A 14,287-nucleotide genomic window follows, 5' to 3' on the forward strand; every position below is an offset into this window, starting at 1 on the left:
TTACCCTATGAAAACCTTAAATGATGTGCTTCCTCAGCTTTCTGAAGCAAGATATTTTACAAAGCTAGATGCTCGTAGTGGTTACTGGACCCTTAAATTGTCAGACGAATCTAGCATGTTAACAACTTTCAACACTCCGTATGGCAGGTACAGATTCCTTAGGCTCCCTTTTGGTCTTAAGTCGTCTCAGGACGAGTTCCAACGTAAAATTGATGAATGCTTTGATGACTTACCTGGCCTTGTTGCCATAGTTGATGATGTTCTTGTCTATGGCAAGACCAAGACAGAGCATGACACTAACCTGCGTGCTGTTCTCAAGCTATGCAGGGAGATAGGTATTAAGTTGAATTCCGAAAAACTAGCTGTTTGTCAGACAGAAGTTGATTATTTTGGGCATATAATCTCGGCACAAGGTCTTAAACCTGACCCTAAAAAGGTCAAAGCCATTAGTGAGATGCAAGCCCCCAAGAATCGCAGTGAGCTCGAAACTGTGTTGGGCATGATTACCTATTTGTCTAAATTTGCTCCTAGCTTTTCAGAGGTGACTGCTCCAATGCGAATGCTATTGTCATCAAAGTCTGAGTTTGTTTGGGATGCTGCCCAAGATGAAGCCTTTAACAAGGTCAAAGCTATTCTTACAAGGTCTCCAGGTCCACTTCTGTCTTATTTTGACCCAAACAAGGATATAGTACTACAGGTAGATGCTTCAAAGCATGGGTTAGGTGCTACTTTATTGCAGGATGGCAAGCCTGTATGTTACGCATCAAAAGCTCTGACACCTAGTGAGGTCAATTATGCCCAGATAGAAAAAGAAATGTACGCAATTGTATTTGGTTGTAGATATTTTCACCAATATATTTATGGTAAGGAGGTGACGGTTCAAACCGATCACAAACCTCTGGTATCTATTATCCAGAAACCCATTCATTCTGCACCAGCAAGGTTGCAACGTATGATACTGCAACTTCAGAGATACTCCCTTCACCTTACACATGTCCCTGGTAAGAAAATCCCTTTGGCAGACACTTTGTCCAGGAAATACTTACCTGATACCTTACCATCTATATCAGATGACCTTGAAGCCCAAGTTCACATGATATCTAGCACTATATCAATGAGTGATGCATGTCTTGACAGAATCAAGTATGAAACTGCTCAAGACTCTCAGTTGGTGACCTTGACAAGTATTATCCTGAATGGCTGGCCCGAGTACTTGGCTCAATGCCCATACTCTGTTAGAGAGTTTTGGAATATTCGGGATGAATTATCTGTTATAGACCAGTTAGTCATGAAAGGTCAAAGAATTGTAATACCTAGGTCATTGCAATCTGAAATGTTGAGAAAACTGCACACAGGTCATCCAGGGGTAGAGAAAACCTTAAGACGAGCTCGTGACTCCATGTTCTGGCCCGGTATATCACAACAAGCACGTGATATGACACTTAATTGTCCTACATGTCTCATACACCGCAATTAAAAACCCAAGGAACCCTTGAAAATGACTGAAGTTCCTGATTACCCATGGCAAGTAGTTGCTACTGACCCTTTTACATGGGATGATCAAGATTTTCTCATTGTAGTAGATTATTATAGTCGCTTCTTCGAAGTGTTCAAGCTTCGAAACACAACAAGTCAAAGTGTTATTACTAAGTTACAGGAATCGTTTTCTAGACATGGCATTCCTGAGAAGGTAGTGTCCGATAATGGTCCCCAATACTCTAGTCATGAATTTAGGGACTTTGCTCATTAATGGAATTTTAACCACACAACTTCTAGCCCAAGGTACCCGCAGTCCAATGAACTTGCTGAACGAACTGTTCAGACTGCCAAGAGAATGTTTACCAAATCTAAAAAAGATGGACACAATTTGTTTCTGTCTATCCTTGCTTATCGTACCACTCCCCTCAACATGGGCCTCTCACCTTCACAGTTGCTCATGTCCAGAAGGTTAAGGTCAGACTTGCCTGTACACCCCTCCTTGTTAAAACCTCGTGTTAATGACCAGTTCGATGTCAAACACTCTATGATGAGTGAAAAGGTCAAGTCAAAACAGTACTATGATAGAAGGTCAAGTTTATCTGCTCCTTTAGATACAGGAGAGAAGGTTAGAGTTCAGTTGCACTCTAAGACATGGACTCCAGCAGTTGTCTTAAAACCTCACAATGAAAGGTCATACTTGGTAAAAACACCCAATGGTTCTGTTTATAGGAGAAATAGTAGACACATTGTTAAGTCAAATGAAAATGTACAGTGTGACCCTGAGACCCCAAACTTTACTTTGTTCACTCCACAACCCACTACTCAGGTAAATGCTCCCAATCAACAGGCCGGAAAACTTGACACGGGTCTTTTCCAACCTTTACCTACTTGCTCACCAGGAGTACAGTCTAACTTGCTAAACCTCAGCCAGTACAGTCTAACATGCCATATGTAACTAGGTCAGAAAGAACTGTTAAGCCTTTAGAAAAACCTAATCTTTGAATGTTGTGTTAATTTGTAAATTCATTTTATGTGACAAATAGTCATGAAGTGACATTCTAGTCAAACAGAGACATTGTAATTGTAAAGACTCTTAACTGATTGTAAATTGATTGTAAACCCAAGTATTTGTTCTTTATTATCATTAAGTTTTGTATATGATCCTTAGCTCATATTCCCTTCACATCTACATAGATGTACTTCACCTCTATTTAAAAAAAAGGGAGATGTTATGTTATTACGAATCATTTTATGTATGATTTAATTTGAGCATGCGTAATACAGTTATGTAATAATTGCAAATGGCGTTAAGTTGTTGATGGAACCCTCCGGACAATCAGCCAGCATCCTTTCCCCTGAACACATAACACTCGTCACGTTTAATTTCACTCGGCAATTAGAGTTATGATGTCATGGGTTTGCTATTTAACCCCCGTGCTAAATATTTAGCTATTTATACCACCCAAAAACGACACGATTTAGTTTATATTATGTTTTTGAATGACTCCACTCATTTCTTGGACCTGAAATTAAACTTTAAATATAGATATTAAGAAATCATTATTTTTTAAGTTCACGTCATACAGCTTACTATGACGTCATATTGTAAAGGCAAGTAGGATATCTCTGGGTGTAGCCTTAACATAACCGCGTGACCAAAGCTATCGTGTGATTTGCTTCGGACCTCTGACTTTGTGTCCGTATACCAATTCGAATAGCAATAACCCTAAGCTTTCCTGTGGACCATCCCCATAGGCAAAAAGTGCTGCTGACTGTTCCAGTCTTTAGTACGCTCTGAACACAGTCGTCGAAATATTTCACTGCTTTACTTTGAAAAACACCTTTACAAAACTTTACTTGCAAAGTAAATCTCATTAAAGGTGCTCCAAAAAGCAAGGCCATCTTTGTATAAACTTTACAAAAAGTAAAGGTGAAAAGGTAACCTTTACTTAAACGAAAAGGTAATTAAATTTAACCTTTCACCTTTAATGCTGCATTAAAGTTGATATGAATATATATATATATATATATATTTATATATATATATATATATTTATATATATATATATATATATATATATATATACAGTCCCTGAAACGTTCTACTTTCCCATTTCTCCGTTCGCTCACCGTTCGTTCACCGTTCGTTCAGCGTGCGTTCACCGTTCGTTCACCGTGCGTTCACCGTTCGCTCTCCGTTCACAGTTTTGCGTTCACCGTTCACCGTGCGCTCGCGTTCACCGTTCACAAAGCGTTCAGCGTTCGCTCTTCGTTCCGTTCACTTTGCGTTCACCTTGCGTTCAGCGTTCACCTATCGTTCAGTTTTCATTGTCATTCGGAACTCCGAAGTGAAAGGACTTATCTTTTTGTAGGGAAGGAGTTACAGGTTTTTTAATTTAATAACTAACATTTCGTGTTTGAAGAATCATTATTTCATGTTGAAAAATATCTACGATATATATTTTTATTATTCTAACTTAGCTGTTAGGTTATTTATTAAATTACTCTGAAAAACAAATGTTGTTATAAGCACATTCTGTACCTATGTAGAACGATGCTGAAATATTAAATTTAACTAAGGGCAATGTGCAAATACTTCAAGCACTGCAACATTTTGTTGTTTTGTTAAAGACGACAAATCGTTAATGGTGATATAATTATCCAAGTCAAATAATAACGCAGCAAAATTGCGAAAATATTTATTTCTAACACGTTTTTTTTCTTTCAATTAATACAGAAAATATGACAGAACTAGTTCTGAGAGTTATATATAGTTCTGCGGATATCCTGTTAATTTATTATCTTTGGAGCGAGTTAAATTGATGGTGTGGTTAAAGGAAATATTTATTTGAAATGTACTGCACTACAGAATTTTTTTTACTATAATATGTAAAGTCTATAGTGATAGAGAAAAAAATTCTTTCTTCACCGTAACTTTATATGTTTGCCATTCGATATGATTAATACCCCCCCCCCCCTTTTTCCCCTAGATTGGTTAATTAGTCAGTACTGTATTTCCAGAATATTTTAATAAACATTTTTTTTTTTAAAAAGTTAATGTCTATTTAGAACAAAAGTGTCAAAACAAACATGCATCTAAAAAAGTCACAAAACAATAGTTGTTCAAAATGTACACGTGTCGGCGGTGGTATTTGAAATTGGCAGAGAGTATGTTTCAAATTCAAGTGTTAATGCCCAATGTATTTTATTCATTTATTATTCAAATGTTGGGATTAAATCTAGAAATGATAAAAATAAATGTTATAACTTGTTGGAAATACTTGCACTTCGATGTGACGAAACTTTCACACCTGCACAGTGTCGAATGATTTTGATTGACAGGACAAGCACGTGGACTTCGTGTGAACTTGAAGCAGGGAAATTAAAACGAGTATGACTGTCAAACAAATGGATATGATTTGTTCATAAAAAAAAAAAGTAGTTACTTTCACTGTCTGATATATTTAGAAAAAAATTTCTCAGTTTTTGTTTGATATAGGTACAAACAGTTAGTGAAGCCTGAAAGGAGGGGGGGGGGCTAAAACGGAATATTTCTCTCTCTCTCTCTCTCTTTCATTTGTCTGTTTAATAAAAACTATAACAGCATATTACTTAAATATCAGGTTGTGAAAATTGAATTTATAGCAAATAATATGAATATGTGTCTTCGTATAATCTTGTCCGAGTATAACCACGGCCATCTACATATACATGTAGAAGTCTGCTCAATAAATCATAATGAAAAATAGAAATTACACATAATATATTATTGTATTGAAAATTTAAAATACAAGCGTATAAATGCAAAACGTCCACTGGCCTTTTGTAATTAATTTTTTTTCATTAATTTACACGAAATCGCCCTGACAGGGAGATATATGAATGGATGTTACAACCGCTTTAATTCATTCTATAAGTCAGAAGTTTTCTCTGATTTGTTTATACTTCAGCGTTCGGCAACAATTGCAATGTTTTAATGCGATAAAAATCGAGTGATTAAAAACTTAATGCGCATGCATCGTCTTTCTTAGGACAATTTTGGAGAATTTATTTTATTGACTTATTTATTCATTCATTTATTGGTTTACTTGTTTATTATTTATTTATTTATTTTTTTGGCACCTGACATTTTAATACAATAAAATAGTTTCAATGCAAGGAAAAATTCAGAGGCATTCCGAATATATCGTTCACCTTGCGTTCACCGTTCGTTCACCGTTCACTTTGCGTTCGCGTTTGCGCTCCGTTCGCGTTCTGCGTTCGCTCACCGTTCACACATCCTTCACCAAGTTGCGTTCAGCGTTCACACATCGTTCACTCACCGTTCGCTCTGCGTTCGTTCAGAGTTCGTTCACCGTTCGCTCACCGTTCAAGTGGGAAAGTAGAACGTTTCAGGGACTGTATATATATATATATATGAAACTTCAAATCCTTATTTAAATACTGGCCTTTGTTTAATACACTCGTGCTTAAGGTTTCAACAAATGGTTTTTGACTTTTAAAATGAATAGGTATCTGATGTGTCTATTGGTGTTACCCCCACCCCATTTTTGTTAAACTCGATCTTACTAAAAATACACAAATTTTCAAGCGTTATATGAATTTCCAGTTGTATTTAGCATTAGAGATTGTCATCTACGAAATATAAAAATTTATACTATTTATGTATACTGTAGATGGACAATCAAAAATGTAAAAATGGTATCAGATATCGGAATATAGATGTAATAAACTTTAAAATTCCCTGTGACTTAACCTTTAACATATCTGATTTGCTGATATCTGATAGATGGAGAACTCTTTTTTATTTACTTTTAGTGTAGATATATTGAAACCTTTTCTGTTATAATTTCTGCTTCATAAATATCTACCAAAAAACAGTTACAAACATCACAAGATTACATCTTTTACTTGAACAGGCAATAAAATGACAAAGAATAAAATTAAAAAGGTTAAAATACAATACAATATTATTTATCCTATATGGTGCATGTACATGTGTTAAACCTTTGCAGTTTAAATGGAACTAAAAATGCCATAGTCAGTTATTACTCAAGATCACAGACGAGAAACTACACAACATAAATCAGGCAAAGTACTAGTATTTCCTACTTAAACTATTAAAGGCTATCTAATGAGTATTTATGTACAGGTTAATAATGTTGACATCTTGTAAGCATAATGGTGCAATTTACATATTCACAAAATAAAGAAACAAAATTGCTTAAACACCTATAAGAATATAGGTTCAGATGTAGTTTTGCAAGATGCATAAGTAAATGCATGTGTCCAGCTTTATGCAGTGTGCCTGCTTGAGCTTGACTTTATACTTTGGACAAAATGTTACGTGTATTGTGTCTGTGGTAGGAGATAATGTTTTCATACGTGTTCATCTTCACACGCCTTGGAAAATATGTAATTGGTGGTGATAAATGCTTGTGTGTTTGCATATGTGTCCAGCTTCACACATTTTCATGTATGTGCTCGACTTCACACGCCTGGGAAAATATGTAATTGGTGTTGTGGTAGGTGCTTGTATGTTTGCATATGTGTCCAGCTTCACACATTTTCATGTATGTGCTCGACTTCACACGCCTTGGAAAATATGTAATTGGTGTTGTGGTAGATACTTGTGTGTTTGCATATGTGTCCAGCTTCACACATTTTCATGAATGTGCTCGACTTCACACGCCTTGGAAAATATGTAATTGGTGTTGTGGTAGATGCTTGTATGTTTGCATATGTGTCCAGCTTCACACATTTTCATGTATGTGCTCGACTTCACACGCCTTGGAAAATATGTAACTGGTGTTGTGGTAGATGCTTGTGTGTTTGCATATGTGTCCAGCTTCACACATTTCCATGTATGTGCTCGACTTCACACGCCTTGGAAAATATGTAATTGGTTGTGATAGATGCTTGTGTTTTTGCATATGTGTCCAGCTTCACACATTTTCATGTATATGTGCTCGACTTCACATGCAATGGAAAATATGTAACTCTGGTTGTGGTAAATGCTGGAGTGTATGCATACATGTCATGCTTCGCACAGAGAGAAAAGTTTTGTGTGCTCTTTTCTAGAAGATAATGATTATTTAAATATACTTCAAATACATCCATTAAAGAAATGGATATTCATAATGAGTTACATACTAAGCTCCTCAGTGCACAATATACACAAACGCAAAAACTCTCATGCTGAATAACTTTCATTATTATAAATGTTTGAATGTTCATCTATATATTTTCAGATATTTTCTAGTCGGTGTATATATTCTTGATCACGATGGCATCCATATTTGATTCCCCTCTCTGTCATCTTTTCTTGGTCACCAATTAAGGACATACGCAACGTTGTTTGAACTTTACTGTCTTTTTCCCTGGAGTTGAAGAGTTCCAATTCTTAATGGAACTGTGTGCTACATTTTAATGTCTATATATGCTTCTGTACACTTCTTCTAAAACAAGTTTGGATAAATAAAACATCTAGAATATATGTTTAGTAATTTTTGTATATTTTTCTTTGAATTATACAAGAATTTTCATCAATTGGTATCTTTTCAAAACCCCTGGTAATACATGCTGACTTTTTGTCTACGAACATCTGATGGCACTATAATCTTAAATTAAGAATATCTTGAAAAATTATCAGTAGGTAAGGTACGTTGCGTATGTCCTTAATTCAACAGTAGGCTGGGTACTCAGATCTCTCATGTGTTGGACAAAAGGAGTGCTAATAATAAACATAATCTTTGAAAGGTTTGCATTAATTAGTTATCTTTTGAAATGAAAGCACTTCTGCAATAACCTTGAAAACTTGCCGAGATACTTTAAATGTTTGTAGCATGCCTTAACTACTTTAATTTTATTTTTGGAAGTTTAGAATAATAGAAAAACAAATTCAAATATAAAAATAAAATGAAAAAGATCTTAATAATGAAGATTCATTTACACAATGTGATAACACATTGAAGTCAATTCCTCACCTGACTTGCTCATAATTTATCTTCATAATGGAGTTGATCACTTATAATCATTTAAATAAACTTCTTCATCTCAAACTATCTGAAGGTCATCCATCTTCCCAACTGCCAGAGTGTACCGAGACTTCTGACCTGTATAAAATCCAAATTCAAGATTAAAATTTTAAAAAATCTCTTCACCATACTGGTCTCTTTAAAAAATGTGAGAAAATAATTTAAATACTTTTCTGAAGATGGAATAATATAGTGAGTATCTAACAATGTTTATTATTATTAAAAATATTTTGATCTCTGTACAGTGATAATGTATGAAAAAGTCATGTCCCTTGCATTTGAAAAAAAAATCCATTCTTAAGGATATTACCCAACATGGAAATAATGTACATTTTTCTCTGGCACAACCAAACCACAAGAGACCTTTCCATACCTAGCACCATGCATTAGCTCTCCACTCCTCGTTTCTACAAAAGATAAATTATAAAAAGGTAATTCTTTGACAGCTAAGTCGGATTAATTATTTTCCAGTCAGTGATGAACAGAATATTTGATTTCCTTAATAATCAGGGAGAGATTATTCATGTTTATCTGTTTATCTTAAACGAACAAAGTTTCACCCCCCCCCCATCTCCACTACAAAAGGAAAAAATAAACTGACTCAGAAACTCTTATTTCAGTGAGATAAAGGGAAAAATGGCATCAGACAAGGAAATTTTATTAATCATCTTTTCAGTTGAGATGAGATTACATCTTTCAAACATTTTTTGAGGTTAATATATTTTTAACCCCCCCCCCCCCCGCATCAAACAAAAAATAGTCGCCCCTTTATTTAGCTGACCTAAATCTATAACAAAACTTTTATTAAGATTTTTTCCATTTTAATTTATTATATCCTGACACTGATACCACCACTATATAGTAGATGCAACAAAATAAGAGGTGACCCCTCTTCTTCCCTCCCTCCCCTAGATGTTTCGTCTAAATGTTAAACGACTGTTGTTCAATATCTTGAAAGACAGAAAACATTTATACACAACAAATAAGCACATTTTCATTACCTTGCAGTCAGTGTCGAGTGACACACGTAAACAACATCCTGTAATATCTTTGTTCATTCTTGGCGGAATTTTTTGTTTGCCTTGTAGACTGGTTCCCATACATTGCAAATGCCCTGAATAAGTCGTACCCTTATTAATTTTGTCTATAACATGTATAAGAGGTAATATCAGTAATATGTCCCGTTCATTTGACAACCGTTACTTTAAATTACTGAAATATATTTTATCACATATGCAGATGTTTTCCACCTCAGTATTGTGTAATCCTCTTCATCCAAGTCTTCTCGAATACAAAACGAACGATCTACTTTTAACAGTAACCCAAATATGGCACTGTGTATTCGAATGAATAGCCAATCATTTCAAATCTAGTTGAGCGGGTCTTCTCGGTATTTTCTGGTATTTTTGACGAAAAAATGCAACCAGTGATCAGTTGATTTGATATATTTTCATCTACCAGAAGATTTAAGGAGGTTATTGCTTGGAAAACTGCTCGAGCTCCCGGGCTGGCATGCACTGCAGGTTTGTGTACGTTTTCCATCTGTTTTCCAGGTCCAGGAAAATCACTATATTTAGCTATATAGTTTAATTTACCTATATAGCTTTATTTACCTATATAATATAGCTTTATTTAGCTATTTTAGAATAAGTTTCTGTTTTATGAAAAGCAAACAAAAAGTCGCATGAAAATTATGGCTGATATTTTTAAAAAGGTTTGATAAAAACAACCTAGAGCATAGATAGTAAAAACACTGCCTCTTTTAAACACTTTTGAACCAAAAAATGCATCTCTACTGTTTGGATAGCTGTCCATTACTGGAAGTGCGATGAGGCATGACTAAGTGTGATTGCCTTGCATTGTGCTGAATTATTACCAATTAATTATCTTGTTGACCAAAACTGCTCTTCTTTGTTAAAGTAGCTGCTTATTCACAGATTAACTGTTATACATAGCCCCAAAACTTTTAGATCTTTGATTGCAATTGCACAAAATAAGAAACATTTTTAAAAGTGGGTTTTTGGTGAATTCTTTTCAGCCCATTTCAAAGTTGAAAACTAATACTGCCTCATTATGCGACTTTTTGTCTGCTTTTCATAAAACAGAAATTTACTCTAAAATAGCTAAATAAAGCTGTTTTCAGCATACATTGTGAAACATTGAAACTGATGAAAGTCAGGAAAAACTACGCTAAATATGTGTTTTAGATAAGTAACTTGATAAATTGGGGATAATGTTCCATTTTTTTCTGTAAATGATCATGGATTAAACATGACCAAGAAAAACAATTCTAGGTCACAGTTTCAGAATGTTTAGCTGTTTACATTAGTGCTAGGAAAAAATATAGAAGCCAGGGGCAATGTTCTCAATAGAGGACAAGTTAGGTTATATTTTATAGATATTATTTTGTATTCTAAACCATGTCCATTTTTCAAAAACAGGTACAGTGAAATCAATTATGCAGGTTCTTGAAGAAAGTCATGGATGACAACAATGTATGATTTACCAGACCAAGGGATCCCAATGTTTTTTGACGGTACTTCTACGTATTAGTTTAAAAAAAAATCAATAAATGGAATCATAAAAATGTTACTTAAACAATTATTTACATTATCAATTGCTTGACTTGTTCGGGAGTCAGTATAATTATACATTTCTGTTTTCAAAAAATGTGTTATTACTTTTTCCAGGCTCCAGCTACTCAGCTTACTGTGAGAAAGTTAACACCTTATTGACATATCTTTCATGAAGAAGAAACACTTGAGAACTCAGAAGAGTTCAAGAGTTTAAATTTTATAGATGGCAAGTGTTGCTTAGACCTAAAGTATTCTTTAATTGTGAAGAAAACAAACCTAAGGGTGTTCGGCAATTCATAACTATTAACTGTGATTGCATTTTGTATTTTTAAAATCATTCTTTGGTATGCTTCAAACTCAAAAGTATTTATGAAAACATTGACTATATTTATCCAGAATTATGAAATGTTTATCAAAGTATAAATTCCATTTTAGCATGTTATCTTCAAAATGAGGGACCTGTCAACTTTTACAATTCCAAGATCAGGAAATAATTCATGAGCAGCAACATGCTACTGGGAGAAAGGTATTTATACCCTAAACCATAACTTGAAAATCATACTATAGCTCGATCTATATGCAGCAGCTATTTGTCTTTTTGTTACCTGATGACTAAGAAGGAAAATGGAGTTAATTATATGTGTTCAGTAATTATCCATAGATACTGATGCCAGTACTTTTTCACAAATTATCTTGCAAGTAAGACAAACATTTTCCAATCCTGCAAAAGTATCTTAGCTACAGAAGGTCACGAGAAATCTTAAATTACTCCTACATTAGTATATTTTGTAAATAATCCTTTCAAAAGAAAAATTAGGTAATGATAAACAAAGAAATTACAGAGTTATTAAATTTTAATCTTAGGGATAAGATAAGGGCTAGTGACCCAGTCCATTTATATCATAAAATGAGTTAATAGCAACATGTTCATCTGTTTCTGTCTGTCTTATTTAATAAGATTAACATTGTCTTTTTGGTAAAAATAAAGGCTGACATTAATGGTTCAAAATATTTTCTTTTTGAGGTTAAAGGTCATGTATGGAATTTTTATCTACATGTATTAATATGGTTGCATCAGGGATCGACATTAACGGTTGTCCGATTGCCCAGGACAAGTAAATTCTCAGTTCGGCAAGTGAAATTGTCGACGTACTTGTCCGATCGGGCAAGTGAATTGTTCTCATACATTTTAATGTACATATTAATTTATTTACATTAATAAATAAAACAATAAATTGAACACTTGATTTCCATCACGCACCTGACTGACAATGTTTTTGCATTCGAAATTCCCTTGTAGCGTTTCTGGATTATACCGTTCATTTAAAAATCAGGTTCGTTATTTTCTTTCGTAATAAATATGCTCTATGTCTAACAAAATGTTATTAACTTCTTATTAGGAAATTAGATTATTTATCTACGCACAGAAATATATAAGTACAGTATAACACGATGTATCCTGATCAAGATAAGATGTATGTTTTATAGCAACTATCTTCCTTAAGCGTTGTTTCACAGTTATCTCTGAAAATCACGAATCACAAAAGGATCCTACCGAAAAGAATTTTTAAAAAATATGAATTTTATTTAAAGGAAATGGAGGGTTAATGCTGCATGGCAGTACGTGTTAACAGGTTAAATTTTACAAGTACAGCGGTATACATTTATGTACAAATGCAGCATCGAAATTTTTTTCAGGTAGCTCAACTTGCCAAATTGACAGTTGTGTATTTGGTCACATTTTTTCTTATCATAATGTCTACAGAAATTAATAATTTTCTTCTTAATTTCTTTCCTAATTTTGGGCAACCAAGTTTAGCATTCGGACAAGTCAAAGTCTAAGATCACTTGCCCTTCGGGCAAGTAGATCTGAAAGTTAATGTCTATCCCTGTGTATCTTGTTTTAATTTTCATTAGTCATGATACTGTGAATACTGATATCACAGTTTATTTGAATTTATAACACAGATGCCTATGAAAATATTCATATTCATGTCACTGAAAATATATATATATATATTTCATTTAAGGAAAACAATAGAAGACTGCCTGCATGAGAATAAAAGTTTTGGACTGTGAAAAGGAATATGTGACAAAATATATATTTGGACAGTTGTTGATTTCCACAGAAACGCATGTCGAGTAACAAGAAAGTGGAGCACAGTTCAAATCTTTAAATTCAAGGATGAACAATTGGTCTTCATAAAACAAAATGATATGTTTGAAAAGGATTTTGGTGAAATGTACTCTGTCCTGGATACTTATTTACATGTATGTGTATGGGATTTGCAGGATAGACTATGAACAACAGATACTGTCAAGAAATTTGATGTTTTTGATTATATGTCTGTATAAAAATGTTTGGTATAGTAATAAACAAAGTTTAAGTCAATCTATTGTTACTCTGTATATTAAGTATGATGTCCAGTCTTCTTTTGCAGTTTCAATTTGGAAGGAAAAGCTTATTTATCATACACACAAGCTTTATTAAAAAAAAGATGGAAAACCTTAATTAACTTTTGTGGCTATTAAAGGTGTTATTTAATTAAATTTAATATTTGTAATTATCAGATTTAATGTACCCCAAATACTGTGTTTATTGTTTGTAAATATTAACTTTACTTTTTTGTAAAGTCAAGACAATGTGGGACATTACATCATATTTAAGTGCATGTAAAGTTAATGTAAAGGTTACCTTTTCCAACTTTGACTTTTTTCAGAAAAGCCAATTAAAGGCATTGTAAATAATAAATTTACATTATCTTTACTTGTTTTGTAAAGCCAAATTTTCATGCAGTGAATTTGCTTCAGGGTACCATCAAATCTTTCCACTACGCTGTTACACATAGGTTCATCGGATGTCCTGGATAATTGTTTCATTGAAAATAAACGACTTACTTCAACAATCAAATCCGAAGTAAACTGTGCCCCCATGTCGGTCAGCATCTCCTTCGGGACTCCAATTCTGCAAAATATATCTATTAAAGCCTCAGCTATGCCCTTGAGTGCAACTGCTTCAGGATAGCGTGTTGAAAAATCAAACAAAGTTAAAACGATTATCGTTATCGGCTGTATTGGTTCCACCACATCAACAGCTATGCGTCTAAATGGCTCATCTATGATTGGCATAACACTCATCGGATATTTAGATGTCCTACCTTTAGGAGTAGTCCTCTGACATTTGTCGACGAACAA

Source organism: Saccostrea echinata, unplaced genomic scaffold (genome assembly GCF_033153115.1).
Source record: "Saccostrea echinata isolate AGI-Se365-2 ecotype Australia unplaced genomic scaffold, CSIRO_AGI_Sech_v1 ptg000033l, whole genome shotgun sequence".
NCBI lineage: Eukaryota > Metazoa > Mollusca > Bivalvia > Ostreida > Ostreidae > Saccostrea > Saccostrea echinata.